Source organism: Heptranchias perlo, chromosome 16, assembly GCF_035084215.1.
Source record: "Heptranchias perlo isolate sHepPer1 chromosome 16, sHepPer1.hap1, whole genome shotgun sequence".
In the NCBI taxonomy this organism is placed as follows: domain Eukaryota; kingdom Metazoa; phylum Chordata; class Chondrichthyes; order Hexanchiformes; family Hexanchidae; genus Heptranchias; species Heptranchias perlo.
Genome location: NC_090340.1, coordinates 62,991,484 through 63,004,476, shown reverse-complemented (window position 1 = coordinate 63,004,476; position 12,993 = coordinate 62,991,484). Strand labels below are relative to the sequence as shown.

The 12,993-nt window shown below is 49.4% G+C and overlaps 1 protein-coding gene across 4 annotated transcripts in view; it reads left to right on the top strand.

Annotated features, from left to right (window-relative positions):
* The first annotated feature begins 2,622 nt into the window (after positions 1–2,622).
* LOC137333827 (granule associated Rac and RHOG effector protein 1-like) overlaps positions 2,623–12,993 on the top strand; it is a 181,416-nt gene continuing 171,045 nt past the window's right edge. For 3 of the 4 annotated variants that reach the window (XM_067998192.1, XM_067998191.1, XM_067998188.1), the window contains exon 1: positions 2,623–2,755. The gene's annotated coding sequence lies outside the window, so the exon portion shown is untranslated. Of the gene's footprint in view, positions 2,792–12,993 lie in introns of all 4 variants that reach the window. The other variant, XM_067998189.1, reaches the window with a different exon arrangement.

Below are 12,993 nucleotides of genomic sequence, written 5' to 3'. Positions count from 1 at the left end.
GTTCTGCCATCAGGAACATCCTCCCTGCATCTAGTCTGTCTAGTCCTGTTAGAATTTTATATGTTTCGATGAGATCAACTCTCATTCTTCTAAACTCTAGTGAATATAGGCCGAGTCGACCCAATCTCTCCTCATACGTCAGTCCTGCCATCCCAGGAATCAGTCTGGTGAACCTTCGTTGCACTCCCTCCATGGCAAGGACATCCTTCCTCAGATAAGGAGACCAAAACTGCACACAATACTCCAGATGTGGTCTCACCAAGGCCCTGTGTAACTGCAGTAAGACATCCCTGTTCCTGTACTCAAATCCTCTTGCAATGAAGGCCAACATACCATTCGCCTTCCTAACTGCTTGCTGAACCTGAATGCTCACTTTCAGCGACTGGTGTACAAGGACACCCAGGTCTCGTTGCACCTCCCCTTTTCCCAATCTATCACCATTCAGATAATAATCTGTCTTTCTGTTTTTACAACCAACGTGGATAACCTCACATTTATGCACATTATACTGCATCTGCCATGTTCTTGCCCACCCACCCAACTTGTCTAAATCACATTGGAGCCTCTTTGCATCCTCCTCACAGCTCACATTCCACCCCAGCTTTGTGTCGTCTGCAAACTTGGAAATGTTACATTTAGTTCCCTCATCCAAATCATTGATATATATTGTGAATAGCTTCTCCAGTCTCTCCACATAACTGAAGTCCCTCATCCCTGGAATCATTCTAGTAAATCTCCTCTGCACCCTCTTTAAGGTCTTGACCTCCTTCCTAAAGTGCGGTGCCCAGAATTGGACACAATACTCCAGCTGAGGCCAAACCAGTGATTTATAAAGGTTTAGCATAGCTGCCCTGCTTTTGTACTCTATGCCTTTATTTACAAAGACAAGAATCCCATATGCTTCTTTAACAGCCTTTTCAACTTGTCCTGACACCTTCAAAGACTTCTGTACGTACACCCCCAGCTCATTGGAGTGTGCCAATATTTGCAAGGGGTTACCATGAGTGTGCCAATATTTACAGGGAGTGATTGGGAATCTGTCAGTACTGGCGCGGGGGTCATTTAATGAGTGTCAATATTTGGATTCTGTAATCAGGAGTGTCAATATTTTAAAGGAGCCCATGGGTGTCTGTCAATATTCTCAGGTCATCATTGGGGATGTGTGTCAAGAGGGCTCCCCCCACAGAGAGGTTTAAAAACCACTGTTGTTAATGCAGAGTGTTACTGTAACCACTGATATTAATTCAAACTCCCTCCACCTCCTCCACAAAAGCCCATTTTCCCAATGATGTAATTAGACCTCATGGTTTGTGAGGCAATCAGGAAAAATAGGTAGGGAATTTTAAAGAAGTTGTGCAAATTGATCACAATCTTTGTAACTAGCCAATCCTTAAATCACATTTTTTCAATTCATTCATGGGATGTGGGCATCGCTGGTGAGGCCGGCATTTATTGCCCATCCCTAATCGCCCCTTGAGAAGGTGGTGGTGAGCCGCCTTCTTGAACCGCTGCAGTCCGTGTGGTGACGGTTCTCCCACAGTGCTGTTAGGTAGGGAGTTCCAGGATTTTGACCCAGCGACGATGAAGGAACGGCGATATATTTCCAAGTCGGGATGGTGTGTGACTTGGAGGGGAACGTGCAGGTGGTGTCGTTCCCATGTGCCTGCTGCCCTTGTCCTTCTAGGTGGTAGAGGTCGCGGGTTTGGGAGGTGCTGTCGAAGAAGCCTTGGCGAGTTGCTGCAGTGCATCCTGTGGATGGTGCACACTGCAGCCACAGTGCGCCGGTGGTGAAGGGAGTGAATGTTTAGGGTGGTGGATGGGGTGCCGATCAAGCGGGCTGCTTTGTCCTGGATGGTGTCGAGCTTCTTGAGTGTTGTTGGAGCTGCACTCATCCAGGCAAGTGGAGAGTATTCCATCACATTCCTGACTTGTGCCTTGTAGATGGTGGAAAGGCTAAATTTAAATGTAATACTAAATTTAAAGGGGGCTCTTTTGTTTGGTATATGTCTCCTTCTGGGTGATTAGAAAAGACATACCAAATTGAAGCTTCCCCTTTAACAAACCTGTAGCCCCTGCACCTTTAACCTGTGTGGCGAGGGGAACTACAACATCCACACTGCACCGCGCCGCACATGCGCTCTAGGACACCAAGCCGTTCACCAAGGTTTAACGATAACTTTCGCAATTTTAGATAAATAGTGAGGCAAGAAAAACAATAAAATGTGAAAGGGAGAAGCTCCTAACATTTACCATCTCTTTAATGCTCTTCTTTTGGAAAGAAAGTCCTTTGAGAATTCCAATGACGCCACTTCCTACCTCGTTCCCCTCACCGTATTTTGGTGGAGGACGAGTCCATTGTACCTCGCAATACGAGGGGTAAATGAAGACAAGTACCTTGGAAGTTAAGGACAGATTACTTTCCCTTTCTTCAGAAATATCTTGAACCACGAGAGAGATAAAGAGATCAAGAATAAAATATGATATTCATGCGTTTTGTGCTGGGAAAACGGTATGGAAGTGGGAATTGGATGAGAGTGGCTTCCCCCCCCCTGGGGTGGAGTGGAGGCGGCCTGTTTCCGGTGTACACACGGAGGGACGGCGCGCGCTGCGCGGCCCCGGCAGGTATGTGGCGGCGGCGCGGGAGCGGGAGCGAGCGGCGGCAACAGGAGTAAAACAGTCCGCAAACCTCCCCTCACCGACACAACCCAGGCCCGAGGCCCGGCACACTCGCTTCATGGTGGGAGCCTGACCTGAGGTACGGCCGGCGGGCCAAAAGGGAAGGGAAAGGACGGTCAGTAATACTGAGGGTTATTATTACTGAGGGAGGGTCAGTATTACTGAGGGGAATTGTTACTGAGGGAGGGGGGTCAGTATTACTGAGAGGAATTGTTACTGAGGAGGGGGAGGGGGGTCAGTATTACTGAGGGGAATTGTTACTGAGGAGAGGGGGGGGTGTCAGTATTACTGAGGGGAATTGTTACTGAGGGGGGGGGGTCAGTATTACTGAGGGGAATTGTTACTGAGGGAGAGGGGGGGGTCAGTATTACTGAGAGGAATTGTTACTGAGGGAGAGGGGGGGTCAGTATTACTGAGAGGAATTGTTAGTGAGGGAGGGGGTCAGTATTACTGAGGGGAATTGTTACTGAGGGAGGGGGTCAGTATTACTGAGGGGAATTGTTACTGAGGGAGGGGGTCAGTATTACTGAGGGGAATTGTTACTGAGGGAGGGGGGTCAGTGTTACTGAGGGAGGGGGGTCAGTGTTACTGAGGGAGGGGGGTCAGTGTTACTGAGGGAGGGGGGTCAGTGTTACTGAGGGAGGGGGGTCAGTGTTACTGAGGGAGGGGGGTCAGTGTTACTGAGGGAGGGGGGTCAGTGTTACTGAGGGAGGGGGGTCAGTGTTACTGAGGGAGGGGGGTCAGTGTTACTGAGGGAGGGGGGTCAGTGTTACTGAGGGAGGGGGGTCAGTGTTACTGAGGGAGGGGGGTCAGTGTTACTGAGGGAGGGGGGTCAGTGTTACTGAGGGAGGGGGGTCAGTGTTACTGAGGGAGGGGGTCAGTGTTACTGAGGGAGGGGGTCAGTGTTACTGAGGGAGGGGGTCAGTGATACTGAGGGAGGGGGTCAGTGATACTGAGGGAGGGGGTCAGTGATACTGAGGGGAATGGTTATTGAGGGGGGGGTCAGTGATATTGAGGGAGGGGGGTCTGATATTGAGGGGAAGTATTACTGAGGGAGAGGGGGGGTCAGTGATACTGAGGGGAATGGTTACTGAGGGAGGGGGTCAGTGTTACTGAGGGAGGGGGTCAGTGTTACTGAGGGGAATGGTTATTGAGGGGGGGGGGTCAGTGATATTGAGGGAGGGGGGTCTGATATTGAGGGGAAGTATTACTGAGGGAGAGGGGGGGTCAGTGATACTGAGGGGAATGGTTACTGAGGGAGGGGGGCTCAGTGTTACTGAGGGAGGGGGGCTCAGTGTTACTGAGGGAGGGGGGCTCAGTGTTACTGAGGGAGGGGGGCTCAGTGTTACTGAGGGAGGGGGGCTCAGTGTTACTGAGGGAGGGGGGCTCAGTGTTACTGAGGGAGGGGGGCTCAGTGGGCTCAGTGTTACTGAGGGGGGGGGGCTCAGTGTTACTGAGGGGGGGGGGCTCAGTGTTACTGAGGGAGGGGGGCTCAGTGTTACTGAGGGAGGGGGGCTCAGTGTTACTGAGGGAGGGGGGCTCAGTGTTACTGAGGGCGGGGGGCTCAGTGTTACTGAGGGCGGGGGGCTCAGTGTTACTGAGGGCGGGGGGCTCAGTGTTACTGAGGGCGGGGGGCTCAGTGTTACTGAGGGGGGGGGGCTCAGTGTTACTGAGGGGGGGGGGGCTCAGTGTTACTGAGGGGGGGGGGGCTCAGTGTTACTGAGGGGGGGGGGCTCAGTGTTACTGAGGGGGGGGGGCTCAGTGTTACTGAGGGGGGGGGGGGCTCAGTGTTACTGAGGGGGGGGGGCTCAGTGTTACTGAGGGGGGGGGGGCTCAGTGTTACTGAGGGGGGGGGGGGGCTCAGTGTTACTGAGGGGGGGGGGGCTCAGTGTTACTGAGGGGGGGGGGGCTCAGTGTTACTGAGGGAGGGGGGCTCAGTGTTACTGAGGGAGGGGGGCTCAGTGTTACTGAGGGAGGGGGGCTCAGTGTTACTGAGGGAGGGGGGCTCAGTGTTACTGAGGGAGGGGGGCTCAGTGTTACTGAGGGAGGGGGGCTCAGTGTTACTGAGGGGAATGGTTACTGAGGGAGGGGGGTCAGTGACTGGAGGTGGGGAGCATCGGGGTAAATTATTCACCACCTTCCTTCTCCCAGCCTCAACCCCCGGGGAGATGGTCTGGCGCCTCCGCCCGTCAATCGGGAGCTGGCGGGTGGGAGTGGGTGGGGGGCAAGGCTCTCCCCGAAACCCCCCCCCCCCTCACTCTCCAGTAATTTAGGGCGGGGAGCAGAGAGGTCCCTGAGCCCTCTTGATTTAGCCGGTAAACATGCTGGGAATCGGCCGCCTCTGAAATATATTCGTCCCCGCTAAATAAGATGATCTGAATGTCTATTTATTTAGACGGCGACCTTCATTAGCAGGCAGAGGGGTTGGTGTTTATTGAATGGGACGGAGTCAATCGCGTGTAGCTCTTGTTTATAATCGCTTCCTGATAGATCAACAGGGGAGGGGGTGGAAGGATTTCCCTCTCTCCGAGTGACAAAATAAAATTTGTTGACACTCTGGGGGAATGGAAAAGAAAACGGAGATCAAAATGTGGGTGAAGAGATGGATTAATTCCAGTTTTTTTTTGCGTTAATCAAAGGAGCAATTTCATTGAATTGTAGAGTCGTGGTTTTTTTCTTTAAACTTTGTCCATCAGCTTATGGATCTGCAGTCTGTCGTCTGATTCAGATACGTGTTGCTTTTTATAAATTGTCTCTAGGACTCTTTTTAAAAAATCACGAACTGATATCATTTTCCATTTTGTGCCTGAGATTTAGATTCTGCAGCTGTGTTGCTCAGTTGTTTGCTGAGAGTGTTTTTTTTTGTCTCTTGGTATTCCACAAGGCTGTTCGAAGTATTTTATACGGAAAAATTATTTAAAATAATATTGATTATGGGCCAGAGGTGGTGTTTTTTTTTCCGATGAGTTTTGAGTCTTCCCCGGGGTATGGTTTTATTGGGATGCTGTGAAATGTTGGCCCTGGTTACATCAAGTTACATTGAAACTACAGCCCAGAAACAGGCCATTCGGCCCAACTGGTCTATGCTGTGTTTATGCCCCACATGAGCCTCCTCCCTCCCTACTTCATCTAACCCTGTCATCATATCCTTCTATTCCTTTCTCCCTTATGTTTATCGAGCTTCCCCTTAAATGCGTCTGTGCTATTCGCCTCAACCACTCCTTGTGGGAGTGAGTTCCACATTATTACCAGTCTTTGGGTAAAGAAGTTGCTCCTGAATTCCCTATTGGATTTATTAGCCAATATTTTATATTTATGACCTCAAATTTTGGTCTTCCCACAAGTGGAAGCATTTTCTCTATGTCTACCCTATCATTATCTTAAAGACCTCTATTAGGTCACTCCTCAGCCTTTATTCTAGAGAAAAGAGCCCCAGCCTGTTCAGCCTTTCCTGATAAGGATATTCTCTCAGTTCTGGTATCATTCTTGTGAATCTTTTTTGCACCTTCTCCGGTGCCGCTAAATCCTTTCTATAATATGGAGACCAGAACTGTGCACAGTACTCCGTGTGATCTTACCAGTGTTCTATATAAGTTATCATAACTTTGCTTTTCAATTCTATCCCTCTAGAATTGAACCCCAGTGCTTGATTTGCCTTTTTTATGGCTTTATTAACCTGTGTCGCTACTTTGTGATTTGTGTGTCTGTACCCGTTGATTTTTTAAATTTCAAAATACACTTTATTTCATTGAACTGTGTGTATCTTTAAATTCTATGTAAATATCTCAATTTCAAACCAGTACAATTCAAACCAATACATTACCGATCGTACACAATGCGATCTCAATATTACAATTCAAACACAGTATATTCCTTATGGTTCATGGTGTACATACAATACAGGGTGGAGTGACCTTACACGGTGGCCTTTCCCCATAGAACCTTTGCGTAGGTCCCACCTTGCTTCAGTCCCGTAGTGCGTACTCCTGGACCTTGGAGTGTGCCAGTCGGCAACACTCAGTCGTGGACAGCTCCTTCAGCTGGAAGACCAGGTTTCGGGCGGACCAAAGGACCTCCTTCACCGAGTTGATAGTTTTCCAGCAGCAGGTAATGTCTGTCTCGGTGTACATCCTGGGAAACAGCCCATAGAGCACAGCATCCTTTGTTACCGAACTGTTGGGGATGAACCGGGACAGATACCAACGCATCTTTCTCTACACCCTCTGTGCGAAGGGGCAACCCATCAGGAGGTGGACGACCATCTCCCCGTCGCAGCCTCGAGGGCAGCTTGCGGTGGCGTTGAGATTTTGTGCGCGTTAGAAGGACCGCATTGGGAGGGCCCTTCTCATCACCGTCCAGGCTACATCCTGGTGCCTGTTTGTCAGCTCTGGGAACGAGACGTTCTGCCAAATGGCATCGACCCTCTGGTCGTGGAGGAACCCGACCGAGTCCATCCTCGGGAGACTGTGATGGCGGAGTTGTGGGGAATGGGCCAGACCTAGGCCATGTAGAGCAATACCGTGTGCACCTCACACTTTATCACCAGGTTCCTGCCGGTTATGGAGAGTGATCGCTCCACCCACATACCAAGCTTCTATTTGGCATTGACAATCTGCTCTTCCCAGTTCTTTGTGCAGGCCAGGGGCTCCCCGAACCAGATCCCCAGCACCTTCGGACAGTTGGACCTGACGGTGAAGGGGTCAGAGGTTCTGGTCTCCCACCTGCCGAAGAACATGGCCTTGCTCTTACTTCGGTTCACTCTGGTCCCCCAGCCCAGCTCGAAACGGTCAGAGCAGAAGATGGTGACGTCGTCCATGCACAGGGAGGCCTTAACTCGAGAGCTTTTGCTGCCTGGGATCGGCTCGATACAACACACGAACAAGACCATGGAGAGAGGACAGCCCCACCTGACTCCAGATCTGATGGGGTACGGTAACATAGTGATTTTCTTACTGGACTAGTAATCCAGAGGCCTGGACTAATAATCTGGAGTCATGAGTTCAAATCCTGCCACGACAGCTGGGGAATTTAAATTCAATTAATTAAATTAAAATTAAATATGGAATAAAAAAAAACTAGTATCAGTAATGGTGGCCATGAAACTACCGGATTGTTGTAAAAACCCATCTGGTTCACGAATGTCCTTTAGGAAAGGAAACCTGCCGTCCTTACCCGGCCTGGCCTATGTGTGACTCCAGACCCACAGCAATGTGGTTGATTCTTAATTGCCCTCTGAAATGGCCTAGCAAGCCACTCAGTTGTACACCTATCTTGCTTAAAAAAAGTCATAATAAGAATAAAACTGGACGGACCACTAGGCACCAGACTCGACAAAGGCAAACCAAGCCCATTCGACCCTGCAAAGTCCTCCTCACTAACATCTGGGGACTTGTGCCAAAATTGGGAGAGCTGTCCCACAGACTAATCAAGCAACAGCCTGATATAATGATACTCACAGAATCATGTCTTTCAGCCAACATCCCAGACTCTTCCATCACCATCCCTGGGTATGTCCTGTCCCACCTGCAGGACAGACCCACCAGTGATATACAATCAGGAGGAAGTGGCCCTGGGAGTCCTCAACATGGACTCCGGACCCCATGAAATCTCACGGACCCAGGTCAAACATGGGCATGGAAGTCTCCTGCTGATTACCACTTAGCGCCCTCCCTCAGCTGATGAATCAGTCCTCCTCCATGTTGAGCAGCAATTGGAGGAAGCACCGAGGGTAGCAAGGGCGCAGAATGTACTCTGGGTGGGGAACTTCAATGTCCATCACCAAGAGTGGCTCGGTAGCACCACGACTGACCGAGCTGGCCGAGTCCTGAAGGATACAGCTGCCAGACTGGGCCTGCGCCAGGTGGTGAGCGAACCAACACGAGGGAAAAATCTACTTGACCTCGTCCTCACCAATCTACCTGTCGCAGATGGATCTGTCCGTGACAGTATTGGTAGGAGTGACCACAGCACAGTTCTTGTGAAGACGAAGTCCCATCTTCGCAGTGAGAACACCATCCAACGTGTTGTGTGGCACTGTCACCGTGCTAAATGGGATAGATTCAGAACAGATCTAGCAACTCAAAACTGGGCATCCATGAGGTGCTGTGGGCCATCAGCAGCAGCAGAATTGTATTCCAGCACAATCTGTAACCTCATGGCCCGGTATATTCCTCACTCTACCATTACCAACAAGCCAGGGAATCAACCCTGGTTCAATGAGGAGTGTAGAAGAGCATGCCAGGAGCAGCACCAGGCTTACCTAAAAATGAGGTGCCACCCTGGTGAAGCTACAACACAGGTCTACATGCATGCTAAACAGCAGAAGCAACATGCTACAGACAGAGCTAAGCGATTCCACAACCAACGGATCAAATCAAAGCTCTGCAGTCCTGCCATATCCAGTCGTGAATGGTGGTGGACAATTAAACAACTAACGGGAGGAGGAGGCTCTGTAAATATCCCCATCCTCAATGATGGCGGAGTCCACACGTGAGTGCAAAAGATAAGGCTGAAGCGTTTGCAACCAGCTTCAGCCAGAAGTGCCGAGTGTATGATCCATCTCTGCCTACTCCCGATATCCCCACCATCACAAAAGCCAGTCTTTAGCCAATTCGATTCACTCCATGTGATATCAAGAAACGGCTGAGTGCACTGGATACAACAAAGGCCATGGGCCCTGACAACATCTCGGCTATAGTGCTGAAGACTTGTGCTCCAGAACTAGCCACACCTCTAGCCAAACTGTTCCAGTACAGCTACAACACTGGCATCTACCCGACAATGTGGAAAATTGCCCAGGTTTGTCCTGTCCACAAAAAGCAGGACAAATCCAATCCGGCCAATTACCACCCCATCAGTCTACTCTCAATCATCAACAAATTGATGGAAGGTGTCGTCGACAGTGCTATCATGCGGCACTTACTCACCAATAATCTGCTCACCGATGCTCAGTTTGGGTTCCGCCAGGACCACTCGGCTCCAAACCTCATTATAGCCTTGGTCCAAACATAGACAAATGAGTTGAATTCCAGAGGTGAGGTGAGAGTGACTGCCCTTGACATCAAGGCAGCATTTGACTGAGTGTGGCACCAAGGAGCCCTAGAAAAATTGAAGTCAGTGGGAATCGGGGAGAAGTCTCCAGTGGCTGGAATCATACCTTGTACAAAGGAAGATGGTAGTGGTTGTTGGAGGCCAATCATCTCAGCCCCAGGACATTGCTGCAGGAGCTCCTCAGGGCAGTGTCCTAGGTCCAACCATCTTCAGCTGTTTCATCAATGACCTTCCCTCTATCATAAGGTCAGAAATGGGGATGTTCACTGATGATTGCACAGTGTTCAGTTCCATTCGCAACCCCTCAAATAATGAAGCAGTCCGAGCCCGCATGCAGCAAGACCTGGATAACATCCAGGTTTGGGCTGATAAGTGGCAAGTAACATTCGCGCCAGACAAGTGTCAGGCAATGACCATCTCCAACAAGAGAGAGTCTAACCACCTCCCCTTGACATTCAACGGCATTACCATCACCGAATCCCCCACCATGAACATCCTGGGGGTTACCATTGACCAGAAACTTAACTGGACCAGCCACATTTATACTGTGGATACAAGAGCAAGTCAGAGGCTGGGTATTCTGCAGCGAGTGACTCACCACCTGACTCCCCAAAGCCTTTCCACCATCTATAAGGTACAAGTCAGGAGTGTGATGGAATACTCTCCACTTGCCTGGATGAGTGCAGGTCCAACAACACTCAAGAAGCTCGACACCATCCAGGACAAAGCAGCCCGCTTGATTGACACCCCATCGACCGCCCTAAACATTCACTTCCTTCACCACCGGCGCACTGTGGCTGCAGTGTGTACCATCCACAGGATGCACTGCAGCAATTTGCCAAGGTTTCTTCGACCGCACCTTCCAGACCTGTGACTTCTACCACCTCTAAGGATAAGGGCAGCAGGTACATGGGAACAACACCACCTGCACGTTCACCTCCAAGTCACACACCATCCTGACTTGGAAATATATCGCCGTTCCTTCATCGTCGCTGGGTCAAAATCCTGGAACTCCCGCCCTAACAGCACTGTGGGAGAACCTTCACCACACAGACTGCAGCGGTTCAAGAAGGCGGCTCACCACCACCTTCTCGAGGACAATTAGGGATGGGCAATAAATGCTGGCCTTGCCAACGACGCCCATATCCCATGAACGAATAAAAAAAAATCTGATCAAAAAGCTCTCTGACTTCCACCTGTTGATTAGGACTGCACTATGGATGTCCGCGTAGAGCAGTAGGATCCAATCGCAGATTCTCTCCCCTAAACCCATTTTGGAGAGCACGTCTATCATGTACGTGTGGGATATTCTGTCGAAGGCCTTCTTCTGGTCCAGGCTGATGACAGGTGTTCACCCCCCTGTCCTGCACGTAGGCGATCGTAGCCTTGCGTTGCTCAGGGATATCAGAGATTTTCCTGCCGGGTACAGTACAGGTCTGGTGCGGGTGGATTACCCGCTCCAGAGCAGACTTGAGCCTGTTGGCGATCTGTACCCCGGATCCCTTTGCTTCTCTATCCCGTTTAGACTCTTATTATCTGAGCAGTATGTGGCCTCCTTATTATTCCTACCAAATTGCACTACCTCACACTTATCTATATTGAAATTAATTTGCCCATTCTGCAAGTTTATTAATTCCTCTTGAATTTTGACGCATTCCTCCTTTGTATTAACTACACCCCCAATTTGATGTCGTCCGCAAATTTTGAAATTGTACTTCCGATTCCCGAATCCAAATCATGAATGTAAATTGTGAACAACAGTGGTCCCAACACCGATCCATGTGGAAAACCACTTCCCATTGCCATTCTGAGTAGTTACCCTTAACCCCTACTCTGTTTTCTGTTTTGTAGCCAACTTGCTATCCGTTCTGCCACCTGTCCCCACATGCTCTGACCTTTGGCATGAGTCTACAATGTGGTACCTTATCGAAGGCCTTTTGTAGTGGCTTGTGAACATTCTTGGGATGTGATATCATGAGGTGAAGTTTTGTTGTTGCTTTGAGATTGGTAGCTGTTTTGGGCTTGGGTTTTGTTCATCTTCCTTCTTGTTCATCTTCCTTCTCCACCGCCCCCACCCCACCCCAGCAGATTTAAAAAAAAAGTAATTTTCTCTTTTGTACAGAGGATTGAGGGGGTGATCTGACCGAGGGGTGTTCAAAATGTTAAAAGTATTCGATAGGGTGGATACGGAGAAACCGTTTCCTCTGGTGGGGGAATTGAGGACGAGGGGACATAATAAAATTAGACCTAGGCCGTTCAGGAGTAAAATCAGGAAGTACTTTTATAAGACCATAAGAGATAGGAGCAGGAGTAGGCCATTCGGCCCCTCGAGCCTGCTCCGCCATTTAATTAGATCATGGTTGATCTGATTTTTACCTCAACTCCACTTTTCTGCCCTTTCCCCATATCCTTTGACTCCCTTGCTGATCAAAAATTTGTCCAACTCAGCCTTGAATGTATTCAATGACTCAGCCTCCGCAGCGTTTTGGGGTAAAGAATTCTAAAGATTCACGACCCTCTGGGAGAAGAAATTCCTCCTCATTTCCGTCTTAAACAGGCGACCCCTTATTCTGAGACTATGCCCCCTAGTTTTAGATTCCCCCATGAGGGGTAACATCCTCTCAGCATCTACCCTATCGAGTCCCTTCAGAATCTTGTATGTTTTAATAAGATCTCCTCTCATTCTTCTAAACTCCAATGAGTATAGACCCAACCTGTTCAATCTTTCCTCATAAGACAACCCTTCCATACCCGGAATCAACCTAGTGAACCTTCTCTGAACTGCCTCCAATGCAAGTATGCCCTTCCTTAAATAAGGGCACCAGAACTGTACGCAGTACTCCAGGTGTGGTCTCACCTGTACAGTTGTAGCATGACTTCCCTGCTTTTATACTCCATCCCCCTAGAAATAAAGACCAATATTCCGTTTGCCTTCAGGATTACCTGCTGCATCTGTATGTTGATTTCTTGTGTTTCATGTACAAGGATGCCCAGATCCCTCTGCACCGCAGCATTTTGTAGTATTTCTCCATTCAAATAATATTTTGCTTTTTTATTTTTCCTCCCAAAGTGGATGACTTCACATTTTCCCACATTATATTCCATCTGCCAAATTTTTCCCCATTCGCTTAACCTGTCAATATCCCTTTGCAGACACTCTGTGCCCTCGTGGCAACTTGCTTTTCCACCTATCTTTGTATCATCAGCAAATTTGGCCACAAGACACTCTGTTCCTTCATCCAAGTCATTGATATATATTGTAAATAG